Below are 22,054 nucleotides of genomic sequence, written 5' to 3' on the forward strand. Positions count from 1 at the left end.
ATTTACAGAACATGCCCACAACTTTGAAGATTTTTTTTTTATTGTGAAGCAAACAACAAATAGGACAAAATAACAGAAAAAGTCAATGTGCATAACTATTCACCCCCCTAAAGTCAATTCTTTGTAGCCATCCACCTTTTGCAGCTATCACAGCTCCAAGTCGCTTTGGATAAGTCTCTATGAGCTTACCACATCTTACCACTGGGATTTTTGCCCATTCCTCCTTGCAAAACTGCTCCAGCTCCTTCAAGTTGGATGGTTTGTGCTTGTGAACAGCAATCTTTAAGTCTGACCACAGATTTTCTATTGGATTGAGGTCTGGGCTTTGACTAGGCCATTCCAACACATTTACATGTTTCCCCTAAAACCACTCAAGTGTTGCTTTAGCAGAGTGTTTGGGGTCATTGTCCTGCTGGAAGGTGAACCTCCGTCCTAGCCTCAAATAACACACAGAGTGGTACAGGTTTTGCTCCATAATATCCCTGTATTTAGCACCATCCATCTTTCCCTCAACTCTGACCAGTTTCCCAGTCCCGACTGCTGAAAAACATCCCCACAGAATGATTTTGCCACCACCATGTTTCACTGTAGGGATGGTGTTCTTTGGGTGATGTGATGTGTTGGGTTTGCGCCAGACATAGGGTTTCTTTGGCCAAAAAGTTCAATTTTAGTCTCATCAGACCAGAGCACCTTCCTCCATACATTTTTGGAGTCTCCCACATGCCTTTACGCAAACTCAAAATGTGCCATTTTTTTTTTTTGCTGAAAGTAATGACTTTCTTCTGGCCACTCTGCCATAAAGTCCAACTCTATGGAGCGTACGGCTTATTGTCGTCCTATGTACAGATAATCCAGTCTCTGCTGTGGAACTCTGCAGCTCCTCCAGGGTTACCTTAGGTCTCTGTGCTGCCTCTTTGATGAATGCCCTCCTTGTCGAGTCCGTGAGTTTTCGTGTGCGGCCGTCTCTTGGCAGGTTTGATGTTGTGCAATGCCCACTAAATGCAGCTCACCAGATGCAGCCCACCAAATGCAGCCCACCAGATGCAGCCCACCTGTACAGTGCCCACCAAATGCAGAACACCAGTTGAATTCCCACCAAATGCAGCCCACCAGTGCAATGCCCACCAAATGTGGCCCACCAGTGCAATGCCTACCAAATGCAGCCCACCTGTGCAGTGCCCACCAAATGCAGCCCACCAGTCCAATTCCCACCACATGCAGCCCACCAGTGCAATGCCCACCAAATGCAGCCCACCAGTGCAATTCCCACCAAATGCAGCCCACCTGTACAGTGCCCACCAAATGCAGTCCACCTGTGCAGTGCCCACCAAATGCAGCCCACCAGTGCAATTCCCACCAAAAGCAGCCCACCAGATGCAACGCACCAAATGCAGCCTACCAGATGCAGTCCACCAATACAGCCCACCAGATGCAGCCCACCAAATGCAGCCCACCAGATGCAGAACACCAAATGCAGAACACCAAATGCAGCCCACCAGATGCAGAACACCAGATGCAGAACACCAAATGCAGCCCACCGGATGCAGAACACTGGATGCAGCCCACCAAATACAGCCCACCTGTACAGTGCCCACTAAATGCAGCCCACCAAATGCAGCCCACCAGATGCAGCCCATCAAATGCAGCCCACCAAATGTAGAACGCCAAATGCAACTCACCTAATGCAGCCCACCAAATCCATCCCACTAAATGCAGAAAACCAGATGCAACTCACCAGATGCAGCCCACCTGTACAGTGCTCACTACATGCAGAACACCAGTTGCAGCCCACCAAATGCAGCCCACCAAATGCAGCCCACCAGATGCAGCCCACCTGTACAGTACCCACCAAATGCAGAACACCAGATTCAGCTAACCAAATGCAGCCCACCAAATGCAGTCCACCAAATGCAGTCCACCAGATGCAGCCCACCAAATGCAGCCCACCCGTACAGTGCCCACCAGATTCAGCCCAGCATATTCAGCCCACCAAATGCAGCCCACCAGATGCAGCCCACCTGTACAGTGCCCACCAAATGCAGCCCCCACCAGATGCAGCCCACCTGTGCAGTGCCCACCAAATGCAGAACACCAGATGCAGCCCACCAGATGCAGAACACCAGATGCAGCCCACCAAATGCAGTCCACCAGATGCATCCCACTTATACAGTGCCCACCAAGTGCAGAACACTAGATGCAGCCCACCAAATGCAGAACACCAGATGCAGCCCACCAGATGCAGCCTACCTGTGCAGTACCCAGCAAATGCTGCCAGTCAGTGCAGAACACCAGATGCAGCCCACAAGATGCAGCCCACCAGATGCAGCCTACCTGTGCAGTACCCACCAAATACTAAATGCTACCATCAGTGCAGTGCCCACCAGTACCTGGATCACGATCTCCTGTGTCATGGAGATTGGATTTAAATTGCCCTCCTTTGACACACTTCATACTGATTCAATGCCCCACTGGATCGGTGTTTCGTCAATCACAGAAGCCGGTCTAGGACGCGGGACTTTCTTACAGTGCCGTCGAACAGCTCAGACTGACCCCAAGCTCCATGACACAGCGGGAGATCGCCGCTGTGTATGTGTGCCACATACGGGGGGGAGGGAGGGGAGGACAGCACGGAAGCTTGGGTGCGCAGTGCAGCCGTGCAGGATTGGCCCTGCTTGAGCAACAGCTCAAAGCGGCCCCAGGGCAGACGACCTACTGGGAAATTTCCCGGTATACCGGTAGGCCAGTCTGGCCCTGACCTCAGGTAAGTATTAGGGGGGCTGATGGGAGCTGCAGCACACAAGGCTTTTTATCTTAATGCATAGAGTGCATTTAGGTAAAAAAAAAACTTCTGCCTTTATAACCACTTTAAAAATAGACACAATAAAAATAGAACTCTTTGGCATTAAAATGAACTTAACCCCATAAAAAAAACATTTCCACTGCATTTGTGAAGAAGGCTTCAGGGCGCCCAAGAAAGTCCAGCAAGCGCCAGGACCGTCTTCTACAGTTGATTCAGCTGCGGGATTGGGGGAACCAGCAGTGCAGAGCTTGCACAGGAATGGCAGCAGGCAGCTGTGAGTGGATCTGCACGCACAGTAAGGCGAAGAATTTTGGAGGATTGCCTGGTGTCAAGAAGGGCAGCAAAGAAGCTACTTCTCTCCAGTAAAAATCCACCAGGGACAGACTAATATGCTGCAAAAGGTACAGGGATTGGACTGCTGAGGACTGAGAAAAAGTAATTTTCTCTGATGAGTCCCCTTTCTGATTGTTTGGGGCATCCGGAAAAAATATTGTCCATAGAAGAAAAAGAGAGCGCTACCATCAGTCCCGTTTCATGCCAACAGTAAAGCATCCTGAGACCATTTATGCATGGGGTTGATTCTCAGCCAAGTGAGTGGGCTCACTCACAATTTTGCCATGAATAAAGAATGATACAAAAACATCCTCTGAGAGCAACTTCTCCCAACCATCCAAGAACAGTTTGGTGACAAACCATGACTTTTCCAGCATGATGCAGCACCTTGCCATAGGACAAAAGTGATAAATAAGTGGCTTGGGGAACAAAACATCGACATTTTGGGTCCATGGTCAGGAAACTCCTCAGTCCTTAATCCTATTGAGAACTTGTGGTCAATGCTCAAGAGGCGGGTGAACAAGAAAAACCCCACAAATTCAGAAAAACTCCAAGCATTGATTATGCAAGAATGGGCAGCCGTCAGTCAGGATGTGGCCCAGAAGTTGATTGACAGCATGCCAGGGCAAATTGCAGAGGTCTTGAAAAAGAAGGGTCAACACTGCAAATATTGACTCTTTGCAAAAACTTAATGTAATTGTTAATAAAAGCCTTTGACACTTATGCAATGCTTGTAATTGTACTTCAGTATACCATAGTAACATTTGACAAAATGATCTAAAAACACTGAAGCAGCAGAATTTGTGAAAATTAATATTTGTGCCATTCTCAAAACTTTTGGCCATAACTGTACACTGTCACTGTACTAATGACACTGGCTGGGAAGGGGTTAACGGCTAGGGCAATCAAGGAGTTAAATGTGTAAGCACAAGAAAAAAAGGGAGAAGGTCACATGTGCTTACACCAAGGCAACACTCAGTCCCCAATAAATACGACCTAAAAAGAAAAAATTTGCCCATGGGACTTTGCTGAGTGATACTGGATGAAGTAAATAACAAAATATTATAAAAATACAAAAATGATTTCATACCCTGTTTCCCCGAAAATAAGACCTAGCGTGATTGTCGGTGATGGCTGCAATATAAGCCCTACCCCCCCAAATAAGCCCTAGTTAAAGTCCTTGTAGGTCTTATTTTCAGGGTAGGGCTTATTTTCGGGGAAACAGGGTAGGGCTTATTTGGGGGGTAGGGCTTATATTGCAGCCATCACCAACAATCACGCTAGGTCTTATTTTCAGGGAAACAGGGTATTGTATAAGAACAGACAAAATCCAAGTTATAGTTATATCATCATAAAAAGCATATCACCAATGTATATACATATTGCTAATATTGATGTAAAGTCGTTTTTACAAGGTCACTTAATTCTTAACTCATAGAAGCTGTAAACTCTATGCGTTTTGTGGGACAGCGCCCACTTCCTCAGGAGACAGCCAAGATTGGGTTTGCGTATATCTGTGAGAAGATCATGTAATGAGCAAAAAAATTAACACCCAGTTGCTTTGCATTTTAGGACTACTCAAAATGAAATAGGAGTAAGTCCGCGAGTGTGCAAGGCCAATACTTACACAGCAGAAACATCACAGATTGAATCAGTGTATCCAAGGTCCCAGCAATGTGGAGGTGCCTCCACATATTAGGTTCCAACTGGGAGCTGATGGAGGTGGGCAACATGTTTCGGGGCTGGAACATAGAAAAAGGGCAGGAAAATACAACCCTTAGAAAAGGCTGGAAAGGCCGGAAAGTAGAAAAAGGGCAGGAATATACAACCCCTAGAAAAGTGATAGGTAACAAAGAATGAAACCCATAAAGTGGAAAATAAGCCATTAGTAAGTGAGTGAAAATCGGACCAAAGAAGACATACAGTAGGTGACCTCGATATTGCGTCAATCTCACCGCATTTATCGGCGAGATTTGCCACCTGCGAGCCCCATCGCGGGAGCCAGCGCCGAGCTGATCGGGAAAGGAAAACTTTTTTTTTCTTTGGCGATGAGTGACAGGCAGTGCTGACAGCTGTCTGGTATGAATAATGAGGGGGAACACTGTGCCAAATTTTAAATGAAAAAAATGGCGTGAGTTCCCCCTCAGGGGCATACCAGGCCCTTAGGTCTGGTATGGATTGTAAGGGGAACCCCCTACGCCGAAAAATCGGCGTGGGGGGTCCCCCCAAATCCATACCAGACCCTTATGCGAGCACGCAGCCCGGCCGGTGAGGAAACGGGGTGGGGACGAGCAAGCGCCCCCCCCTGAACCGTACCAGGCCACAAGCCCTCAACATGGGGGGTGGGTGCTTTGGGGGAGGGGGGCGCCCTGCGGGCCCCTCCACCCCAAAGAACCTTGTCCCCATGTTGATGAGGACAAGGGCCTCTTCCCGACAACCCTGGCCGTTGGTTTTTGGGGTCTGCGGGCAGGGGGGCTTATCGGAATCCAGGAGCCCCCTTTAATAAGGGGCCCCAAGATCCCGGCCCCCCACCCTATGTGAATGAGTATGGGGTACATGGTAACTCTACCCATTCACCTAGGAAAAAAAGTGTCAATAAAAAAAACACACTACACAGGTTTTAAAAGTAATTTATTAGGCAGCTCCGGGGTCTTTTTCCGACTTTGGGGGTCTTCTTCCGACTTCTTCTCCCGGTGTTCGGCCTCTTCTCCCGGGCCCCTCCGCTATCTTCTGCCAGCTCTTTTGCTAGCGGGGGGCCCGGTCTCCTGCCGCTGTCCGGTTCTTCTCCGGTATCTTCTGCCGGACTCCCCCGCTATCTTCTTCCAGCTCTTTTGCTAGCAGGGGCCCGGTCTTCTGCGCTGTCTTGTCCCCCCTTCTTCCGATGTTGACACAACGCTCTTTCCTGCTGGAATGCTGTGTGCGAGCCGCCCAGCCATTTATATAGGCGGTGACCCCGCCCCCTTGTGACGTCACAGTCCCAGCATGCGCAGGGACTCTGGGGTCACGCCCCCTTATGACGCCAGAGTCCCTGCACATGCTGGGACTGTGACGTCACAAGGGGGCGGGGTCACCACCTATATAAATGGCTGCGCGGCTCACACACAGCATTCCAGCAGGAGAGAGCGTTGTGTCAACATCGGAAGAAGAGAAGAGGGGACAAGACAGCGCAGAAGACCGGGCCCCTGCTAGCAAAAGAGCTGGAAATAGATAGCGGGGGAGTCCGGCAGAAGATACTTGAGAAGAACCAGACAGTGGCAGGAGACCGGGCCCCCGCTAGCAAAAGAGCTGGAAGAAGATAGTGGAGGGGCCCGGGAGAAGAGGCCAAACACCAGGAGAAGAAGTCAGAAGAAGACCCCAGAGCTGCCTAATAAATTACTTTTAAAACCTGTGTAGTGTGTTTTTTTTATTGACACTATTTCCTAGGTGAATGGGTAGAGGTACCATGTACCCCATACTCATTCACATAGGGTGGGGGGCCGGGATCTGGGGGCCCCCTTATTAAAGGGGGCTCCCGGATTCCGATAAGCCCTCCGCCCACAGACCCTGACAACCAGGGTTGACGGAAAGAGGCCCTTGTCCTCATCAACATGGGGACAAGGTGCTTTGGGGTGGGGGGGCCTGCAGTGTGCCACCCCTCCCCCAAAGCACCCACCCCCCATGTTGAGGGCATGCGGCCTGGTACGGGGGGACGCTCGCTCGTCCCCACCCCGTTTCCACCCACGCCGTTTTTTTTCATTTAAAATTTGGCGTGGCGTTCCCCCTCATTATTCATACCAGACAGCTGTGAGCACTGCCTGTCACTCATCGCGAAAGGAAAAAAAGTTTCCCTTTCCCGAACAGCGAGCCAGCGCGACATGCACAGGACCCTGTCGCCGAGAACCAGCGCGATGGGATCGCGCTGGAAACACAATCTCGCGGTCAGGTACTGTATTGAAGGTAGGAATCAAATATAAGGGTCAGAGGGTGTGCAAGAAATATCTAGCCAAAGAAGAAAATCGGAACTTTGCAAAACTATTCCCTCTCTTTTTGCACTGTTCCACTTTTCTTCTTTGGCTAGATATTGGCTAGGGGTTGTATATTCCTGCCCTTTTTCTATGTTCCGGCCCTGGACTTACCCATCGCCATCAGCTTCCGGATGGAACCTAATATGTCACATTTTTTAATGCACCTATACTCTAGATATACTAGATGTTGTGTAAGTATGGGCTATGCACACTATCAAATGCAAATCAACTGGCTGTTAATTTTTTGCTCATTATGTGGTCTTCCCACACAAACCCAATCTTAGGTGTCTCCTGAGGAAGTGGGTGCTACAAAACGCGTAGAGATTAAAGCTCCTATGAATTTAAGAATTAAGTGGCCTTATAAAAATGTCTTTACATCAATATTAGCAATATGTATGTACATTAGTGATATGCTTTTTATGATGATATAACTATAAATTGGATTTTGCCTGTTTTTATACAATATGAAATACATTTTTTATTTTTATAATATTTTGTTTCCCAGCATCCAATTCGCATGGCAGGAGGCTGTGACAGGCTCTCAATGGAGCCAGTTCACACATCTCTGGGGCGGCTGCAGTGTGCACAGCAGAAGGGTCCTGTGTGTCTATAGCTCTGTTTCAGGTCCGAATTCAGGCAAAAATTCAGACCTAATTCTTACCTGAAACAGTGAACAGGGATGCACCGGACCCCCTGCTGTGCCCTGCGCCACACATAGTGTGAACCCAAGCCTTACACACATACAAGGACTAAATAACCTTCCAGTATGTCTTTAGAGTGTGGGAATGAACCAACACAAGCATAGGGAGAACATGCAAATAGTGTCCTTGCTGGGATTTCAGCCAAGGCAGAAGTGCTAATCATTAAGAAAGGTACACAGAAGTCAGGCACAATTCAAGAATGAATCTGTAAGCAGAGTTCAGACTACCTACAGAATTGCTGTCTTATAAGGTTGAGCATCTCAGACTTCAGGCTAAAGCAGCAATACTGTATATGCAGCACTGAACATGGCCCACTTTAAGGAGAAGAAAAATTTTACAGTGAAATTGTGGCATTAATTACTGCTTAAAAGTATTGTAATGATGAAGTAAATTTAAGTGGTACCTAGTGGTACTAGTTTTTTAAAATCTTAACCCATTCTCTGCATAAAGGTAAAGGAACACTCCAGTACCTTTCTACACCCGCATATCCCCAAACACTTACCTGTGGTCTGTTGACACAGCTGCCAGGCATGGACAATCTGTGCAGCTTGTCTGCTCTTTCACATTCTGGAGGTCATACTGAAGGCAGGGGATCCATAGGGTCCCGAAAAAAGTACTCTTGCGCACTGGTGTGTTAGCTAAAAAGAAAATTCAAGAGGGGCTATGGACTTCGGCTTTGCTGCTCTCGAAGGATGGGATTGTCCTAATAGTGAAAAACAAAGAAAGAGACAAGAGAGCGCACCAGCCTAGCGCATTATCCTTGGCAAGTTTAATAAATTAAAAACAAGGTAAAAAGCTACTCACAAAAGTCGCAAGTAAAATGGCATATCGAACGCACAAAGGCAATAGTTCCAGTGGTAGGCAGCTATCCAGGTCCCAGGAGGGAGGCACACGGACCGCCGCTGGCTTACGCGTTTCGAAGGTTTGACCTTCTTCCTCAGAGCCTTAGTCAAGGCTCTGAGGAAGAAGGGCAAACCTTCGAAACGCGTAAGCCAGCGGCGGTCCGTGTGCCTCCCTCCTGGGACCTGGATAGCTGCCTACCACTGGAACTATTGCCTTTGTGCGTTCGATATGCCATTTTACTTGCGACTTTTGTGAGTAGCTTTTTACCTTGTTTTTAATTTATTAAACTTGCCAAGGATAATGCGCTAGGCTGGTGCGCTCTCTTGTCTCTTTCTTTGTGATCCATAGGGTCCTACTGCCATCAAATTGTTAGGAGGAGTGAAGTGGAGGGAGCCGGGCCGTGGCCTCCCAATCATTATGCGTGTCTATGGAGGCACACAGCACCAGCTGGTAGCATGTATTGCACAGGGGTCTCCTTAGGAGCCAGCTAGCTAAGGAGACACCTGTAAACAGGAAGGGGGCTAGAGACTTGGGAACTAGCCCAAAGAGAATAAAACTGGCCCCATAATTTACAGTAAGTTTGGATCCCCTGTTAAAGCTCAACTCCAGGCAAAAATAAAATGAAAATAGTGCATTGTACATCATCAATTACTTTACTCCTCAGTCTTTATTCCATTTACCTCTTCCTAAGCCATCCTGCAGTGTAATGGATGAAAGTCAAAGTTTCTTCTGAGCCAAGCTAATTTCCTACCCTGCTCATTATCTTCTTGGGCCCTGGTCTCCTCACTGCTCCTGTGAGTTCTCCTGCCTCTGAAGCATATCAGAGAGGACCCATTTGCTGGAAGTGTCACCTCCACCAATATGAGGTGTCCACATCATAGTTATGTGGATATCTGTCAGAATGATCACGTACATGCCTGTGCTCGAGGATATGCTTATGTGCATAGTACAGCTCATGCACCAGTGCTCAGGATCAGGGCTGTGCATGAGCCAATGTGTGTTTGCTAATGTGCATGTGCATTAGCGTGAATGACCGTGCAAGTTTGGCACTGGTGTTTTGGCACCCAGTGACCTAATTAAGGCATTGCAGAATTTTGGAGAGTTGCTGAACGGTCATCAGTTTCAGTGACCAAACCTGCTTCCTGTTTCTTCTGTGCTTTGACCAGGCTTGCCTTCTGACTCTATCTGATCTTGATCTCCTGTTATCGACTTTGGCTTGTGATCTGACTCCATTGTTTGCCTGCTGATTTTGTATTGCTTCTGCATGTGTGATACTGTCCTCAGCCTGGCTTCTAAATGTGCTTCTGTCTTCTGAATCTGAACCTCAGTTGTTGCTGACTTTGGCCTGTTTGACTATTTGACTATAATTCTGACTCACACACCTGGGATTTCCTGCGCTCCATCTATGTGACAGCATTCTGCAGTCCTGCATCCACAGCATCTCAGCATTACCTGCGCTGTCATCTGTCAGAACCCATTCCATGCCTCGTTCTGCTATACCCTGTCACCAACTCCGGAGGAATATGGGACAGGATAAATTAGGGAAGCCCTACTGTCAGCTCAGCCTTTATTAGGTACATTACAGTACTCAACGAAAGACCCCAGGAAATAAACAGAAAGAGAGCGAAGGATCGTCACGTGACTTGCTACAGATAAGTAAAATGGGCATTTGGATAGGTCATCCCAGCAGGTAGTTAGTGTGGGAGGGGTGTGTTTTAATATCCTGGAGTTGGAGTTTAAAAGAATTAGAATTAAAGTCAATAGTAGATGGTGCAAATGGTGGGCAAGAAGCTGAGACCAGGAGCCCATGCAGTTAGGTAGATAACACAGCAATGTCTCTTATCAGTTTGTCCCACCTTGCAGCAGACATCAAATTCTTCTAAAATAAAAAAAAATAAAAAAAATAGGGTTTAATATCACTTTAGGGTCTTCCATTTGCTGTGAGATTTCCTATGTCAAATATTTTAGTTGTTTTATGAGCTTAGTTGAATATCTATAAAACACAACTGAAACTCACTACCCAGAAAGTGCAGTCATGTACACCCATGTATTTAAATTCTGCATTTTCACCAGGCCCCAAAATAAAAAATAAAAAAATTGCACCAAAATAAATTCAAACATCTCTAAATCACTCTTTAAGCATGATCACAACAATAAAACTCAAATGATCCAATCTATTTTGAGCACAAGCCAGATGAATTGCTGCTTTAAAACCATTTTTTTTTTTTTGCATTATTTTTCCCTTGTTTAATTCTGTTGCAGTCAGAGCCAAGGGACCGGATACAGAGAAGCCTATGGGGAGATCTAATGGACCGATTCAATTTCCAAAGCATGACGCCACTTAAGCATTAGGACTAGAGCAAAGGGAAGAGAGAAGGAGAGTGTGGGAGTGTGTGTGAGAGAGAATGAGAGAGAGAGAGAGGAATGAAAGGATGGGAAAAGATGAGACTGGAACATGCATAAAAAAAAAACATTGTCATCAATTATATTAAATGATACCATTCAGATTTCTTTGTTAAAGGATTCGGTGGATTTGCAGGGATTTTTTTTTTTTTAAAAGGGGGATATTTAAGTCTCTATAGGGCTTGTAGTGTACACCACTGAGTGTGATTGAAGATAGAGAGGAAAGGACATTTCAGTTGCATGGAGATATATCATAAAATAATTATACTATGGGAAGGAGAGACAGAGACATACACACAGCCAGTGAGGAGACTGACAAAACCCCTTGGATCCCGCCTCTCTCCACCCCCTTAACTCATTCACAAGATAACTGAGAATATCCGCATTCACAAAACACAGTGACACAGATCAGCACCACCTCTCAGCAGCAAGGCACAGTCAGTCTGTGCTGACCGGAGATGTACACATAGAGGAAGCCAAGGAAACACTGCTAGCTAAGGCTTGCAGACAAAACCAATGCTTAGAGCTGTTCTAGAGATTTGCAGAGGAATATCCCTTGAACTAAAGCCATATCTGCGGATTTATCCCAGAGACACTATGCAGCCCAGCTACAATCTTGGGAGCGATTGCATCCGTCTGTAGCATCTCTGGATTTTCTGACGCTGTAAGCCGCAAAAAAAATTGCGCGTGATCCCTCGCTGCTGGTGTGGTGTTTGGGGGGGACACACCTATACGTCAGTAGCCCACGGTCAAGGAGGAGTATTCATTGAGACTTTTCCTATAGCTGGGATGCATACAAAGGGCAAGACGGAGAAGCAGTAGCTACCTGGATCTGGGTGGAGACTATATACTTGCCTAGCACCATGGATCTAAATATGCACATAGGTAATCTGGATATATATTTTGTAACATTTACTAACCTTTTTTTCAGTTATTGCAGATTTTTTTTTTTTAAATGTCATTGGTCTTTTTATATAATATGAATGAACAGCGTGGGTAATGCAAGAACCCATATTAACCCATCAGAAATTATCAAATTGGTTTGCCAAGGGTATGCACTTTGCACATCGGAGCTGTTGTAAGCACTGGTGTGTGTTGTATGTGCAATTCACATGCAGTGGCCTTTGGCAAAGCAAAGAAAATATGCAGTAATGCATAGCAACAACCAATCAGAAATGGGCTGCCATCGCTCTGAATATTTTATGCTGAAAAAAGTGAAATGTGATTGGATGCTTTAATTTAAAGCCCTTGATGCACTCTTTGCATTGCCTTTTTAAATAATCTCTATTGACTGCATATTTTGTGATTCTAAATCTTAAATAAAGCAGGTGAGGTTGGTATAAACTAGCTTGATGAACTATGTAGCTGTGTAGTTATGTTTAACTCTATATAATCTACATTGTCTAGTGCGTTTACTATGGAAAGAATGAAGATGAATCTCAAGAAATGTAGTGAACTAATCCTTCCTTTACAAATAACAGGGCAATGGTCTATACTCTACATCTAGCTTATAAAAAAAGAGAAAAAAGAATATGCGGTAATAATACTTAGCAATGCAATTTTGCATATAAACCACACTATAAACATTTAATGAGGCAAGGCATAACCATGTTAAGACTTTTAAAGAATGCACTAAAAATGAAAATAAATAATTCTATCTTTTTTTTTTTCTGTATACAGTGTGCTATATTATACCATCAGCACATGCCTCCATGGTGGATTTCATATTGCTTAATTCTAATGTAGGATAAACAGCATCTGTATCTGTATTGATGCACAGCCTTCATGACAGCAGGCCTAACAGTTCAGAAAATAAATAAATAACAAATGCAGATTATATACTATTTTACTAAATCATCTTGTTTTAAAAGGTGGACTTTTCCTTTTTTTTTCTTTTATCTGTATCCGATATATTGCACTGGATTTCAACTCTCATTTACAATACAACCAGCTTAACCACTCCTTATTCTGCACGATGCAGCATTGTAGAGGCATGCATTTGAATTGTGCTGTAAACAACTAATAAAGCAGCAAATATACCAAAAAAAGGCAAACTTTTTTACTTTTATACTCCGACATGTTTATGCAGTTTAAAAACCTGTTTGTAAATGTAGATATGCTTGCAGATGAAAATAGGTGGAGGATAGCATGAGAAGAGCTTACAATTCTATACTTATTAGCAGTAAATGTATGTGTATGCTTATAAAATCTATGGATTATAGTAGGGAAATGTGTTGTGTGATGAATGTATAGTAAGACATTTAAACAAATACATAGTTCAGGAATAGCAATATAGTGTGAATCGTTCCTTATATAATATCATATAATCTTTAGGAAATATTGGCACTCTCACTAAATCCCATAGCTTCCAATTTGAGACCTACATGAATGAAGAGGGAGTTGACTTAGTCACTCATGCAGCAGATTAATGTTTTTCTATTCATGGGTCCTTGTAACCTTGGCTTCATCCATCCATATGGAACAGCAGGTTCTTGTGGCTAGTTACATCAGAGTCTGTGCCACAGATACAATACAAATGTTCTGTTCAAATTTTGGGTGCCATAACAACCTCAGTTCTTTTTGTGTATGGCAGAGCTTGCCTTGCCTAGAACAGCAGTTTAAGGATGGCCACACACAAATACAATTTATTTGTACGATCTGTGTATAATCGACTTTGAATTTTACCATCAACTGTGCAATGTAAGGGCCTACTTTAAAAAGCCATTGATTTACGCCCCAATGACACAATATATTATCTAATCAGATGTGCGTGGCAGCATTAGGATTATAAATGGGCCAACAGACAGATAAAGGATAGCGTGGGGTAGATTTATAAAACTGGAGCAATGGAAATTAGAGCTGATACCAATAATCGGTTAGTGGTATGTTACCTATCATTTTCGGAAAGATCAATTTTTATGCATCATCTCCATTGGGTAGTTCACCTGATAATATCTTTTAGCTAAAATTATTCTATAATCCTGAAAATATATGCTTTATATTTAAGATTGTAGTTTAGGCAAAGCAGGACACATACATTACTGGCTCTAATCTGTTAGAGATTATTTGCTGATGTTATTGCTAAACCAGCAACCTATGCATATGCCTAATACTGCGCTGGGTTAGATACTGGGCACTTTCACCCCCCTCCTGCCCAGGCCAATTTCCAGCTTTCAGGGCTGTTGCAATTTGAATGACAATTGCCTGGTCATGCATCACTGTACCCATATAACATTTTTTATCATTTTTTTTGAGACAGATAGAGCTTTCTTTTGGAGGTATTAATCGCCACTGGGTTTTTATTTTTTCTAAACAAACGAAAAAAAGAAGGAAGCTCTTGAAAAAAATATTTTTTTTTCTTAGTTTCTGTTATAATATTTTGCAAATTAATTAAAGTAATTTTTCTTCTTTACTGTTGAGCACTGATAGGCTACACTGATGGGCGCTGATAGGCTGCACTAATGGACACTGATGAGGCTGCACTGATGGGCACTGATGAGGCTGCACTGATGAGGAGGCACAGATAGGCACTGATGAGGCTGCACTGATGGGAAAGCACTGATGGGTACTGATGAGGCGACACTGATAAGCTGCACTGGAGGGCACTGGTGCGGCAGCACTGATGGGCAGTGATGAGTCTGCACTGATGAGCACTAATGAGGCTGCACTGATGGGCACTGATAAGCTGCATTGATGAGGCAGCACTGATAAGGCTGCACTGATGGGCACTGATAAGGCAGCTCTGATGGGCACTGATAAGCTGCACTGATGGGCACTGATTAGGCAGCACTGGTGAGGTAGCACTCATGGGCACTAATAAGCTGCACTGATGAGGTAGCACTGATGGGCACTGATGAGGCTTCACTGATGGGCACTGATAAGCTGCACCGATGGGCATCGATTAGGCAGCACTGATGAAGCTGCAATTATGGGCACTGATGAGGCAGCACTGATGGGCACTGATGAGACTGCACTGGTGGGCACTGATAAGGCAGCTTTGATGGGCACTGATTGGGCAGCACTGATGAGGCGGCACTGATGGGCACTGATTAGGCAGCACTGATGAGGCAACACTGATGGGCACTGATAAGCTACACTGAAGGGCACTGATAAGCTGCACTGATAGGCTCTGATGGGGCTGCACTGACCATCAGGGCTCTGATGGTTAGTGCCCTGATTATCAGTGTGAATGTGCCATGTCAGCATTGCCGATTACTGGCTTTCTTCTCCTCACGCTGTGACATGCACTGTTGATAACCGGCGGCAAGCCTGTTCTCATGTGATCACCTGTGATTGGACACAGCGGATCACATGGACCCTTTACAGTGATTGGCCCTTTACCGCGATCTGTGATCAGCTGTGTCCTAAGGATGGGGGTGAGGGGGTGCGCTCCCCAGGAGGTGAGTAGGGAGCATGGCTCTGGAAGGATGTCCATGGACGCCTTCAAATAACGAGAGAGCCAAGCTATAGCTGTGGCTATAGCGTGGTCATAAGGTGCTGGGGGATTTTTTTTTGTCTTAGTAAAAGAGTTATGGTTTTGGGGTGCTCCATTGCTAACTGAATGTGGATGTGATTTTAGTTCTCATGGTGGCATTAATATAAAAAAACAAGTGTTAAACCCTATAGGCAACAATTCACTGAGTGCCTGTTCACACTATGCTCACACTAGAATCGCACAGGAACGAGTTGAAACCTGTGCGATTCAACCCACATCCAAAACGTACTGCTTTTGCAATCTGCAGCGGGTGTCAATAAAATGTTAACAACATCCCAAACGCAGGTCTCCAGTGCTTTTCGTTTGCCCACACCAGATCGCATGGTACTTTTGTACCATATGTTCTGGTTACAGACCATTTTAAAAAGTAGTGCATGCATTACTTTTGGCTCGGTGCGAGTTTTTAGCCCATTCAAAATGAAGGGGCTTGAAACTGCAGCGCAGAGAGCCGCATGTGAATCGCACAGGAATGCGCAGTGTGTTTCTGTGCAATTCTGATGTGGGCATGGTGTGATCCGGCCCTAATGTTAATTTATAACTTTTATTATTTGTGTGGCTTCAAAGACCTGTGGTCATTAAAGGCTGCACGGTAATAGCCATCTTAGAGGTGCAAATAATTAAATCCAGCCTTGATAGTAGGCCATTGTGGTTTACTTACTTTTATTTATTTAGTATTTATTATCGCTTTGACTGTATGCACTCAATATAAATCCCAGAGTCTTCCAAAATAAGCCTAAAAATGATGCTCCTTATAGCAACCAGTCAGAATCCACCCACTATTTTACTGGTGCAGTTTAGAGAACATACAAAAAGATTGTATTAGTTGCTATGAGCAACACTTCTATTGCTTCTGATGTCTATGCCAACTGCTCCCCAGGCTATGATGGATATATACACTCACTGGCCACTTTATTAGGTACATCTGTTCAATTGCTTGGTAACACATATTGCTAATCAGCCAATCACATGGCAGCAACTCAACGCATTTAGGCATCTAGATGTGGTGAAGACAACTTGCTGAAGTTCAAACCGAGCATCAGAATGGGAAAGGAAGTAGATTTAGAAGACTTTGAACATGGCATGGTTGTTGGGGTCAGACGGGCTGGTCTGAGTATTTAAAAAACTGCTGATCTACTGGGATTTTCACACAAAACCATTTCTAGGGTTTACAGAGAATGGCCTGAAAAAGAAAAAATATCCAGTGAGCGGCAGTTGTGTGGACCTCGTTGGTGTCAGAGGTCAGAGGAGAATGGGCAGACTGGTTCAAGATGATAGAAAGGCAACAGTAACTCATATAAGCACTCGTTACAACCAAGGTATGCAGAACACCATCTCTGAACGCATGACAAATCAAACCTTGAAGCAGATGGGCTACAGCAACAGAAGACTACACCGGGTGCCACTCCTGTCAGCTAATAACAGGAAACTGAGGCTACAATTTGCACAGGCTTACTAAAATTGGACAATAGAAGATTGGAAAAACATTTCCTAGTCTGACGAGTCTTGATTTAAACTGCAACATTCAGATGGTAGGGTCAGAATTTAATAGAGCATACAAACATGGATCCATCCTGCCTTGTATCAACGGTTCAGGCTGGTGGTGGTGTAATAATGTGGGGGATATTTTTTTGGCACACTTTGGTCCTCCATCGGCACACTTTGGCACCAATTCAGCATTGCTTAAATTCCACGACCTACCTGAGCATTGTTGCTGACCATGTCCGTGTCCCTTTATGACTACAGTGTACCCATCTTCTGATGTCTACTTCACTGTACTCCAATGGCCTCCACAGTCACCAGACCTCAATGCAATAGAGCACCTTTGGGATGTGGTGGAACAGGAGATTTGCATCATGGATGTGCAGCCAACAAATATGCAGCAACTGCGTGATACTATCATGTTAATATGGACGAAAATCTCTGAGGAATGTTTCCAACACCTTGTTGAATCTATGGCATGAAGAATTGTGGCAGTTCTGAAGGCAAAAGGGGGTCCAACCCGGTACTAGCGAGGTGTACCTAATAAAGTGTCCGGAGAGTGGAAATTTCCACATTACACTTAGTGCCATGATGTCACCTGATTTCCTCTTGAAGGACTGAAAATATAAAGCCTTAGCTACCCTCTCTTGCTGGGAAATTTTTATGTTATTAATTAATAATAGATACTAATAACATCCAATGAAATTCCCCATTGAACTTTAAATAGTCATTTTGATGCTCATTGATAACCAAATTGCAATAACATATTTTTCTAATGGCACCTTTAAAAAAACATGATAATTAAGGAAAACCTAGTCATCTTGCTGCTAAGTGAACCAATGGCTTCAACATTTGTTACTTGCAATTACACTGAGCAAAATTATAAATGCAACACTTTTGTGTTTGCCCCCATTTATCATGAGCTGAACGCAAAGGTCTACGACTTTTTTCTATGTCCACAAAAGGGCCTGTTTCTCTCAAATATTGTTCACAAATCTGTCTAAATCTGTGTTAGTGAGCACTTCTCCTTTGACGAAATAATCCATCCACCTCACAGGTGTGGCATATCAAGATGCTGATTAGACAGCATGATTATTGCACAGGTGTGCCTTAGGCTGGCCTTAATATAAGGCCACTCTAAAATGTGCAGTATTATTGTATTAGTGAAAACCAGTCAGTATCTGGTATGACCACCATTTGCCTCACACAGTCCAGCACATCTCCTTCGCATAGAGTTGATCAGGTTGTTGATTGTGGCCTGTGGAATGTTGGTCCATTCCTCTTCAATGGCTGTGGGAAGTTGCTGGATATTGGCAGGAACTGGAACACGCTGTCGTATACGCCGATCCAGAGCATCCCAAACATGCTCAATGGGTGACATGTCCGGTGTGTATGCTGGTCATGCAAGAACTGGGATGTTTTCAGCTTCCAGGAATTGTGTACAGATCCTTGCAACGTGGGACCGTGCATTATCATGCTGCAACATGAGGTGATGGTTGTGGATGAATGGCACAACAATGGGCCTCAGGATCTCATCACGGTATCTCTGTGCATTCAAAATGCCATCAATAAAATGCACCTGTGTTCGTTGTCCATAGCATAGGCCTGCACATACCATAACCCCACCGCCACCATGGGCCACTCCATCCACAATCCACAACGTTGAGATCAGCAAACCGCTCATCCACACAACACCATACACGCCGTCTGCCATCTGCCCTGTACAGTGAAAATCGTGATTCATCCATGAAGAGAACACCTCTCCAAAGTGCCAGACGCCATCGAATGTGAGCATTTGCCCACTCGGGTCGGTTAGGACGACAAACTGCAGTCAGGTCGAGACCCCGATGAGGACGATGAGCATGCAGATGAGCTTCCCTGAGACGGTTTCTGACAGTTTGTGCAAGAATTCTTTGGTTATGCAAACTAATTGTTGCAGGAGCTGTCCGGCTGGTCTCAGATGATCTTGGAGGTGAAGATGCTGGATGTGGAGGTCCTGGAATGGTGTGGTTACACATGGTCTGCAGTTGTGAGGCCGGTTGGATGTACTGCCAAACTCTCTGAAACGCCTTTTGAGACGGCTTATGGTAAAGAAATGAACATTCCATTCAAGGGCAACAGCTCTCGTAGACATTCCTGCAGTCAACATGCCAATTGCACGCTTCCTCAAAACTTGCGATATCTGTGGCATTGTGCTGTGTGATAAAACTGCACATTTTACTGAAGCGTGGCATTTTATTGTGGCCAGCCTAAGGCACACCTGTGCAGTAATCATGCTGTCTAATCATCATCTTTATATCCCACACCTGTGAGGTGGATGGATTATCTCAGCAAAGGAGAAGTGCTCACTAACTCATGACGCTTGAACCATCGGGTTCAGGTAAGAAAAAGGAGCACTCGGGGGGGCTGCTGCAGCACCGAAGGTTTTTCACCTTAAAAACCTTCTGCATATGCATTAGGGTGAAAAACCTCAAGACTTTACATCTCCTTTAAGGGCTTGTGCACACTGCATCTCAAAGAAGCTCAAAGAAGCTGCTCCTACAGGCTTTTGAGCTCTCATTTTTTCTGCCTGGAAACTCCCCTCCATGTTAGCCAATGTGTCCATGTTCACTATGGCTTTTTCAGGAGTTTACAGGCATATGTTCTTAGAGGCATAACCCCCCCCCCCACCACCACCACCACCACCACCACCACCAAACTCGTGTTTTTGAGAGAACTTTTCCAGAAGAAAAGATGTCTAAGTCATCAAAAATGCACGAAAAAGCGTGAAAAAGCTCAAAAAAGCTGAAAGACGCTCAAAACACACAAAAACAATAGGAAACTGAGTTGAGGGGAGGGTTTTTGAAAAAAAAAATAAACGCTTATGCTCAAAAAAGCTTAAAAAAGCTCAATAATAAAAAAAACACAAGCTTCTTCAAGCTGAAATAAAAACTCAAATGCCTGTAAGGGCTTATGCACACTGCAGCTCAAAAGCTGCTTTATAGGCATTTGAGCTTTTACTTCAGCTTGAAAAAGCTTGTGCGTATTTGTGCTCTTGTGCACATTTTTATTGAGCTTCTTCAAGCACCTTTAAACTCCTTTGAGCTTTTTTGAGCATAATGCCACGTACACACGAGCTGACTTTTCGACCGGACTGGTCCAACGGGCCGAATCCGGCGGACAATCCGACCGTGTGTGGGCTTCATCGGACCTTCAGCGGACTTTTCCTGTCGAAAATCTGACGGACTTTAGATTTGAAACATGCTTCAAATCTTTACGTCGGAACTCCGCCAGACCCAGTTCCTATCGAGAAATCCGCTCGTCTGTATGCTAGTCCAACAGATGAAAACCCACGCTAGGGCAGCTATTGGCTACCGGCTATCAACTTCCTTATTTTAGTCCGGTCGTACGTCATCACGTACTAATCCGTTGGACTTTGGTGTGATCGTGTGTAGGCAAGTCTGTTCGCTCAAAAGTCCGTCTGAATGTCCGTCGGACAAGTCCGGTCGAAAAGTCCGCCTGTGTGTACGCGACATAAGAGTTTTTTTTGACAAACTCTCCTAGATAGTATTTTCTTAACCACTGTATAAACAAAACAAAAAAGCTGGAACAAATGTTTTCAAGCTTTTTCAAGTTCTTTTGAGCTCTTTTGAGGTCTTTGGGGCACTAGCTCCTCACAAAAACGTGAGTCTGTTGGGGGTTTTTTTTCTGCCTCTAGAAGCATATGCCTGAAAACGCCTGAAAAATCCATAGTGTGCATGAACACATTGGTTAACATGGAGGGGAGTTTCTAGGCAGAAAAAATAAGAGCTCAAAAGCCTGTAGGAGCTGCTACTTTGTTGAGCTCCTTTGGGCTGCAGTGTGCATGAGCCCTAAAAGCAGCTTTTTTTTGAGCTGCAGTGTGCATGAGCCTTTAAAATGTAAGGAGTTTGCCAGTATCACACTTCCTGTCCTCGGCGACAACACTCATTCACAATATCTATAGAGGAAAAACATTGTTACCATTGGAAGTTCTTTAGTACCACAAAACACCAGTCCCTCTTATCTCTATAACATATGGGGAGGTGTTCTATAGTCCCCAGAGAGACCTGGAAACAATTCTAACTAATAAATGTTAAAGCGATATTCAGTGGAGGCTGGTGCTCCATTTTTTGGGGGAGGCGGCAAACAAACCAAGCCCCCCCCCCTCTAGTCCTGCTCACCCGTTTTCCAGCCCCGCTCAAAAGCTCGCTTGCAAGCCCGCCAGCCCCCACACTTACCACATCCAGGTCCCAGGCGGCTTCGGAGGCTTCCCTGGCTTCTCCTCCCGACCAATCCAGTCGCTTCTCCTCCCAATCTGGTTCCAGGACTCGCTTCCTGTCCTGATTGGCCGAGAGGAGAAGCAGGAAGACTATAACGATTGTTGATTCGCTATTGTCACAAGTGGGTGGGCTCAGGGCGCAGTGCTCTGTGCTTTCTGAAGCCAATTAAATCCTCCGGCTCTAATCACATGCTTCACAAAAACCAAACAAACATGGAGATTAGGGGTTGGGCACATAGAGATTAGGGGGGCGGCACCCCTGTGCCCCTTATGGATGGGCTGCCACTGGCCTTATTGAACACAAAACTAAAAATGTAATGTATTGCAGCTTACCAATAATTAGATGAGGTTGCTGTGTTAGTTCTCTCTTTTTTAGGCTTTTTTAGGCTTTTCCCCCTCAGTTTTCACCTGGTGATCTGGCCAGTAACACACCTCCTCTATTAGAATGCATCCACTCTGGATGGGGTCCAGTTTTAGGTAAAATATTATAAAAAAAAATTGTGCAGCTTTGGAGAGTGTTCGAAGAAATGAGTAAAAGAAACAGGAAATCTTACACACAGTGATAGATCAAAACAATTGGGTATTTCCTATACAGATCTGGAAAATTAACTCTTTATTTTAAAGAATGTAGGACAAAGGACAGGTGAATGCCAGTGGAAAGAAGATTGTACCAACAGTCTAAGAAGGGCTTGATCGGACATTGATCCATCGTTTTTT

General features: G+C 44.9%; 1 protein-coding gene across 1 annotated transcript in view; it reads left to right on the forward strand.

The window, feature by feature from the left end:
* Positions 1-11,430: 11,430 nt before the first annotated feature.
* The window catches only part of SPRY3 (sprouty RTK signaling antagonist 3), a 46,249-nt gene continuing 35,625 nt past the window's right edge, over positions 11,431-22,054 (forward strand). The window contains exon 1 of the mRNA XM_073599080.1: positions 11,431-11,969. The gene's annotated coding sequence lies outside the window, so the exon portion shown is untranslated. The remainder of the gene's footprint in view (positions 11,970-22,054) is intronic.

Source organism: Aquarana catesbeiana, linkage group LG09 (genome assembly GCF_042186555.1).
Source record: "Aquarana catesbeiana isolate 2022-GZ linkage group LG09, ASM4218655v1, whole genome shotgun sequence".
NCBI classification, from domain to species: Eukaryota; Metazoa; Chordata; class Amphibia; order Anura; family Ranidae; genus Aquarana; species Aquarana catesbeiana.